Genomic DNA, 8,246 nt, shown 5'->3' on the forward strand with positions numbered 1-8,246 from the left:
TATAATCTGAATGCATTTCATTTTAATACACCATAAAATCAGTGTATGTCTGATACTGGTCTTCTATGTTTCTTCTTATGCTTGACTCTCCTCGTCTACATGCCACTGTTTGAGTCTTTACCATGGTAACGTAATTTTGGGTCACGTGCCAACATTTAGTTAACAAGGTACGTACAATAAGTTAAGTAATCGTTGTAAAATGAAACTAGAATGTGTTTCGTTTTAATAAACCATAAAATCTATGTACTTCTGATACTGGTCTTCTGTGTTTCTTCTTATTCTTGACTGTCTTCATCTACATGACACTGTTTGAGTCTTTACCATGGTAAATGTGGGTCATGTCACAATATTAATAGAACAAGGTATGGTCAATAATTTAAATGATAATTAAAATATAAAATCTCAATGCATTTAATTGGAATAATCCATAAAATCAATGTATGTCTGATACTGGTCTTGTATGTTTCTTCCTATTCTGACCCTCTTTATCTACATGCCGCTGTTTGAGTCTTTACCATGGTAAATGTCGGTCATGTGACAGCATTAATATAACAAGGTATGTAGTAAATCAAATGATAATTACATTTAAAAAAATGAATGTATCTCAATTGAATGCACCATAAAATCAATGTATGTCTGATACTGGTCTTCTATGTTTCTTCTTATGCTTGACTCTCCTCATCCACATGCCACTGTTTGAGTCTTTACCATGGTAAATGCCGGTCATGTGACAGCATTAATATAACAAGATATGGCCACTAATACAAATAATAATTAAAATATAAAATCTGAATTTGTTTCTTTTGAATACAGTGTACAATCAATGTATTTATGATACTGTTTTTTATGGTGCTATCTATGCTTGACTCTGTTGATGACCATTTAATCAGGGATGTTTGTTTTGGACTATGTGCTTGTGCTTTTTACTATTTTGGAAGTCTTTGACAGAGTTGAACAACAATTTATCTATGTGTAGCATTATAATGATGTAAAATGGATGCACTGAGCTGCAGCCGTGTTCATTTGAACCTAAACATTCTATTACTATTATGATGTCATGCAGTGGAACACAGTATAGTGTTGAAGTCTTTAGTTCTTGAGTCTTCTCATGAAGGCACATCTATAAAGAAATGGAAAACTGTTTGAGTCCTGAACTTGCCTTTAAATTAAATACAGAAACTAATTTTTCAAATGTGTTACAATGGAATACACCATAAAATGTATGACAATGTATTTCTGATATTGGTCTTCTATGTTTCTTCTTATGCTTGACTCTCTTCATCTACATGCTACTGTTTGAGTCTTTACCATGGTAACGTAATTGTGGGTCACGTGACAACATTTAATTAACAAGGTACGTACAATAAGTTAAGTATTCGTTGTAAAATGAAACTAGAATGTGTTTCGTTTTAATAAACCATAAAATCTATGTATTTCTGATACTGGTCTTCTGTGTTTCTTCTTATTCTTGACTGTCTTCATCTACATGCCACTGTTTGAGTCTTTTCTGTGGTAAATGTGGGTCACGTGACAATATTAATAGAACAAGGTATGGTCAATAATTTAAATGATAATTAAAGATATAATATCTGAATGCATTTAATTGGAATAAACCATAAATTCAATGTAATTCTGATACTGGTCTTCTTTGCTTGCTTTCTATGCTTGACTCTCTTCGTCTACATACCAATGTTTGAGTCTTAACCATGGTAATTGTCGGTCATGTGACAACATTAATATGACAAGGTATGCAGTAATTCAAATGATAATTACAATATATAGTCTGAATACATTTCATTTTAATACACCATAAAATCAGTGTATGTCTGATACTGGTCTTCTATGTTTCTTCTTATGCTTGACTCTCCTCGTCCACATGCCACTGTTTGAGTCTTTACCATGGTAACGTAATTGTGGGTCACGTGCCAACATTTAGTTAACAAGGTACGTACAATAAGTTAAGTATTCGTTGTAAAATGAAACTAGAATGTCTTTCGTTGGAATAAACCATAAAATCAATGTATTTCTGATACTGGTCTTCTGTGTTTCTTCTTATTCTTGACTGTCTTCATCTACATGCCACTGTTTGAGTCTTTTCTGTGGTAAATGTGGGTCATGTGACAACATTTATATGACAAGGTATGCAGTAATTCAAATGATAATTACAATGTATAATCTGAATGCATTTCATTTTAATACACCATAAAATGAGTGTATTTCTGATACTGGTCTTCTATGTTTCTTCTTATGTTTGACTCTCTCCATCTACATGCCACTGTTTGAGTCTTTTCTGTGGTAAATGTGGGTCACGTGACAATATTAATAGAACAAGGTATGGTTAATAATTTAAATGATAATTAAAATATACAATCTGTATGCATTTAATTGGAATAATCCATAAAATCAATGTATGTCTGATACTGGTCTTGTATGTTTCTTCCTATTCTGACCCTCTTTATCTACATGCCGCTGTTTGAGTCTTTACCATGGTAAATGTTGGTCATGTGACAGCATTAATGTATAGCTTTTCTTTCTCTATTAGTGATCAGGGATTTACGTGTGATAAATGCAGGGAAATAGCTAGGCTGACAGAGAAGATTTTAGAATTAGAGACACGCATCCAAACTTTAACTGAGGACAGTAAGAATGCGAGGGCTGTAGATACTGCTTTGGATGCGACTAGTACAGTGAATCATGTACATTGTTCGGTTCCAGCTTCAGAGCCCCTGCAGCAGGGCAATTGGGTGACCGTGAGGCGGGCTAGTCGCTGGGTCAAAACACCGCTCATCCGTTCCGATCAGAACATCAAACAGGTTCTCCCCACTCAGTGACGCACCCACTGAGAAACCTGATCAAAGTGCTCTAAACCATGCACACACTAAGTCATTTACACTATCTGACACAGCTGCGTTTAAAATTTAACCGGAAGTTAAGTGCTGGGCGTCCGGTCAGAGGAGAACTGACCCCAACTGAGTCTGGTTTCTCCCAAGGTTTTTTTTTTCTCCATTCTGTATGCATGGGGTTTTGTTTCCTTGCCGCTGTCGCCTCTGACTTGCTTGGTTGGGGACACTTAACTTCTAGTGATTATCGTTGAATTGACTACAGAGACCGTCTCTGCATTTAATAAGAAATTGGTCACTCTCGTCATTATACATCCCTGTCATTATACATCCCTGTCATTATACTGTACAGTGCTTTGATGCAACCTGTGTTCTTAAAAGCACTATATAAATAAAAATGATTGATTGATTGACTGATTGATTAGGGGTTAGGGTTAGGGTTAGGTTATCTTAGATTAAGGTTAGATTAGGGTTAGGGTTAGGGTTACGTTTAGGGTTGGGTAAGGGTTAGGGTTAGGGTTAGTTTAGGTTAGGGTTGGGTTAGGGTTGGGTTAGAGTTAGGGTTAGGGTTAGGATTAGGGTTAGGGTTAGGGTAAGGGTTAGGGTTGTGTTATGTTCATAGTTAGGGTTAAGGTTAGAATTAAAGTTAGGGTTAGGGTTAGGGTTAAAATTACGGTAAGGGGGTTAGGTTTAGGTTAAGGTAAATTCTGAATTACGGTTGGGGTTAGGGTTAATTAAGTTAGGTTAAAGGTTAAATTAGGTTAAGGTTAAGATTGAGGTTAGAGTTAAGGTTAGGGTTAGTGTTAGGTTTAGGTTGGGTTAAAGTTAGGTTAGGTTAGGTTTAGGGATTGGGATTAGGTTAGGGTTAGGTGTAGGTTTAGGTTTCAGTTTAAATTTTAAGTTAAATTAATTAGGTTAGGATTAAATTAGGTTAGGATTAGGAATTAGGATTAGGATTAGGATTAGGATTAGGATTAGGGATGGGTTATGGTTATGGTAAGGTTTAGGTTTGGGGTTAGGGTTAGGGTTACCTTTTGGGTTAGGGTTAGGTTTAGATTTAGGTTAGGGTTAGGTTTAGGTTAGGGTGAGATTAGGGTGGAGTTAGGTTTAGGGTTATGGTAAGTGTTAAGGTTAGGTTAGGATAGGGTAGGGTTAAGGTTAGAGTTAGGATAGGGTGAAGTTAGGGGTAGGGTTAAGGGTAGGTTTGGTTAGGTTAGGTTAGGTTAGGTTAGGTTAGGTTAGGTTAGGTTAGGATAGGATAGGATAGGATAGGGTAGGGTAGAGTAGGGTTAAGGTTAGGGTTAAGTTAGCATAGGGTTAGGCTTAAGGTTAGGGTAAGTGTTAGAGTTAGAGTTAGGGTTAGAGTTAGGGTTACAGTTAGGGTAAGGTTATCTTAGATTAAGGTTAGATTGGGGTTAGGGTTAGGGTTTGGGGTTAGGGTTAGGGTTAGGGTTAGGGTTAGGGTAAGGGTTAGGGTTAGGGTTGGGTTATGGTTAGTTTTAGGTTTAGGTTTAGGTTAGGGTTAGGATTAGGGTTACAGTTAGTGTTAGGGTTAAAGTTAAGGTTAAGGATAAGGGTTATTGTTAGGGTTAGGGTTAGGTTAGGTTAGGTTAGGTTAGGTTAGGTTAGGTTAGGTTAGGTTACGTTAGGGTAGGGTTAGGGTTACGGTTAGAGTTAGGGTTAGAGTTAGATAAGATTCGGGTTAGGGTTAGAGTTAGGGTTACAGTTAGGGTTAAAGTTAGGTTATCTAAGATAAAAGTTAGATTAGGGTTAGGGTTTGGGTTATTTTAGGGTTAGGATTAGGGTTAGGTTAGGATTAGGATTAGGGTTAGGGTTAGGTTAGGGTTAGGGTTAAGGTTAGGCTAGGTTAGGTTAGGTTAGGTTAGGTTAGTGTAGCGTAGGGTTAGGGTTAGGGTTATGGTTAGGATTAGAGTTAGGGTTAGGGTTTGGGTTAGGGTTGAGTTAAGGTTAGGTTAGGGTTAGAGTAGGGTTAGGGTTCGAGTTAGGTTAGGTTGGGGTTAGGCTAAGGGTTAAGGTTAGGGTTAGGTTAGGTTAGGTTAGGTTAGGTTAGGTTAGGTTAGGGTTAGGGTTAGAGTTAGGGTTGGGGTTAGGATGGGTTAGGTTAGGGTAGGGGTTAGATTAGGATAAAGTAGTTTTATGGTTACAGTTAGTTTAGGGTGGAGTTAGGGTTTGGGTTATGGTTAGGATTAAGGTTAAGGTTAGGGTTAGGTTATCTTAGATTAAGGTTAGATTAGGCTTAGGGTTAAGTTTAGGGTTGGGATAGAGTTAGGGGTAGGGTAGGGTAGGGTAGGGTAGGTTGGGTTAGGTTGGGTTAGGGTTAGGGTTAGGGTTAGGGTTAGGGTTAGGGTTAGGGTTGGGCTAGGGTTAGGCTTATGTTTAAGGTTAGGGTAAGGGTTAGGGTTGTGTTATGTTCATAGTTAGGGTTAGGGTTAGGGTAAGGGTTAGGGTTAGGGTTAGGTTATCTTAGAATAAGGTTAGATTAGGGTTAGGTTTAGGGTTAGGGTTGGCTTAGGGTTAGGGTTATGGTTAGGATTAAGGGGTTAGGGTTAGGGTTAAGGTCAGGGTTAGGTTATCTTAGATTAAGGTTAGATTAGATTAGGTAGGGGTAGATTACGTAGGGGTAGGGGTAGGGTAGGGTAGGGTAGGTAGGGTAGGGATGGGTAAGGGTTAGGGTTAGGGTTAGGGTTAGGATTAGGGGTTAGGGTTAGGGTTAAGGTCAGGGTTAGGTTATCTTAGATTAAGGTTAGATTAGTTTTAGGGTTAAGTTTAGGGTTAGGTTAGGGTTAGGGGTAGGGTAGGGTAGGGTAGGGTAGGGTAAGGGTTAGGGTCAGGGTTAGGGTTAGGATTAGGGGTTAGTGTTAGGGTTAAGGTCAGGGTTAGGTTATCTTAGATTAAGGTTAGATTAGTCTTAGGGTTAAGTTTAGGGTTGGGTTAGAGTTAGGGTTAGGTTGGATTAGGTTTGGTTTGGTTAGGTTAGGGTTGTGGTTATGGTTAGGGTTAGAGTTAGGGTTAGGGTTAGGATTGAATTAGATTTAGGATTAGGGTTAGGGTTAGGGTTAGGGTTAGGGTTAGAGTTAGGGTTAGGGTTAGGGTTAGGGTTAGGGTTAGGGTTAGGGTTAGTGTTAGAGTTAGGGGTTAGGAGTTAGGTTAGGGTTTGAAATAGATTTAGGATTAGGGTTAGGTTAGGGTTAGTTAGGGTTAGGGTTAGATTAGAATTAGAGTTAGAGTTAGGTTAGGGTTAGGTTAGGGTTAGGGTTAGGAGTTAGGGTTAGGTTAGGTTAGGGTTAAAATTAGGATTTAAATTAAAGGTTAGGATTAGAATTTAAATTAATTAGGTTAGGTTAGGTTAGGAGTTAGGTTAGAGTTAAAATTAGAATTAGATTAGGATTAAATTAATTAGGTTAGGGTTAGGTTAGGATTGAATTAGAGTTAGGGTTAGGGTTAGGGTTAAAGTTAGGATTAAATTAGAGTTAGGGTTAGGTTAAGGGTTAGGGTTAGAGTTAGAGTTAGGGTTAGGGTTAGGGTTAGAGTTAGGGTTATGGTTAGGGTTAGGGTTAGGGTTAGGTTAAGGGTTAGGTTAGGTTAGGGTTAGGGTTGGGTTAGGGTTAGGAGTTAGAGTTAGAATTTAGAGTTAGGGTTAGGATTGAAATAGATTTAGGATTAGGGTTAGGGTTAGGGTTAGAGTTAGGGTTAGGTTTAGTTAGATTGAATTAGAGTTAGGGTTAGGGTTAGGGTTAGGGTTAGGGTTAGAGATTGAATTAGAGTTAGGGTTAGGGTTAGGGTTAGGGTTAGGGTTAGGATTGAATTAGAGTTAGGGTTAGGGTTAGGGTTAGGGTTAGAGTTAGGGTTAGGGTTATGATTAGAGTTAGAGGTTAGGTTAGGGTTAGGGTTAGGGTTAGGTTAGGGTTAGGGTTAGGGTTAGGGTTAGGGTTAGGGTTAGAGTTAGGGTTAGGTTAGGGTTAGTTAAGTTAGAATTAGGGTTAGGGTTAGGATTGAAATAGATTTAGGATTAGGGTTAGGGTTAGGGTTAGAGGTTAGGGTTAGGGTTAGGGTTGAATTAGGGTTAGGGTTAGGGTTAGGGTTAGGTTGTTAGGTTAGGAGTTAGAATTAGAGTTAGGGTTAGGGTTAGGGTTAGGTTAGGTTAGGGTTAGGTTAGGGTTAGAGTTAGAGTTAGGGTTAGGTTAGGTTAGAGTTAGGGTTAGGTTAGGGTTAGGGTTAGGTTAGGGTTAGGGTTAGAGTTAATGTTAGGGTTAGAATTTAGGTTAGAGTTAGAGGTTAGGGTTAGGGTTAGGGTTAGGGTTAGAATTAATTAGTTAGGAGTTAGGTTAGGTTAGGTTAGGGTTAGGGGTTAGGGTTAGGGTTAGGAAGGTGAGGTTAGAGTTAGGGTTAGGGTTAGGAGTTAGAGTTAGGGTTAGGTTAGGTTATGATTAGAGTTAGGTTAGGGTTAGGAGTTAGGGTTAGGGTTAGGATTGAATTAGAGTTAGGGTTAGGGTTAGGAATAAATTAGAGTTAGGGTTAGGGTAAGAGTTATGATTAGAGTTAGGGTTAGGAGTTAGGGTTAGAGTTAGGGTTAGGGTTAGGGGTTAGGTTATGGTTAGGGTTAGGGTTAGGGTTAGGGTTAGGTTAAATTAGAGTTAGAGTTAGGGTTAGGGTTAGGATTGAATTAGAGTTAGGGGTTAAGGTTAGGTTAGGTTATGTTTAAAGTTAGGGTTAGTTAGGGTTAGGGTTAGGGTTATGATTAGAGTTAGGGTTAGGTTAGGGTTAGGATTGAATTAGAGTTAGGGTTAGGGTTAGGGTTAGGGTTAGGTTAGGGTTAGGATTGAATTAGAGTTAGGGTTAGGGTTAGGGTTAAGGTTAAGATTAGAGTTAGGGTTAGGGTTAGGGTTAGAGTTAGGGTTAGGCTTAGGATTGAATTAGAGTTAGGGTTATGGTTAGGGTTAGGGTTATGATTAGAGTTAGAGTTAGAGTTAGGTTAGAGTTAGAGTTAGAGTTAGAGTTAGGGTTAGGGTTAGGGTTAGGGTTAGGGTTAGGGTTAGAGTTAGGGTTAGGGTTAGGTTAGGTTAGGGTTAGGGTTAGGGTTAGAGTTAGGGTTAGGGTTAGGGTTAGGGTTAGTTAGGGTTAGGGTTAGGGTTAGGGTTAGGGTTAGGTTAGGGTTAGAGTTAGTGTTAGAGTTAGGGTTACGGTTAGGGATTGAATTAGATTTAGGATTAGGGTTAGGGTTAGGGTTAGGGTTAGGGTTAGGTTAGAGTTAGGGTTAGGGTTAGGGTTAGGGTTAGGTTAGGGTTAGGTTAGGGTTAGGGTTAGGGTTAGGGTTAGGAGTTAGTGTTGAGTTAGGGTTAGGGTTAGGGTTAAGTTAGGGTTAGGAGTTAGAAATTAAAATTAGGG

Source organism: Puntigrus tetrazona, chromosome 16 (genome assembly GCF_018831695.1).
Source record: "Puntigrus tetrazona isolate hp1 chromosome 16, ASM1883169v1, whole genome shotgun sequence".
Classification (NCBI taxonomy): Eukaryota; Metazoa; Chordata; class Actinopteri; order Cypriniformes; family Cyprinidae; genus Puntigrus; species Puntigrus tetrazona.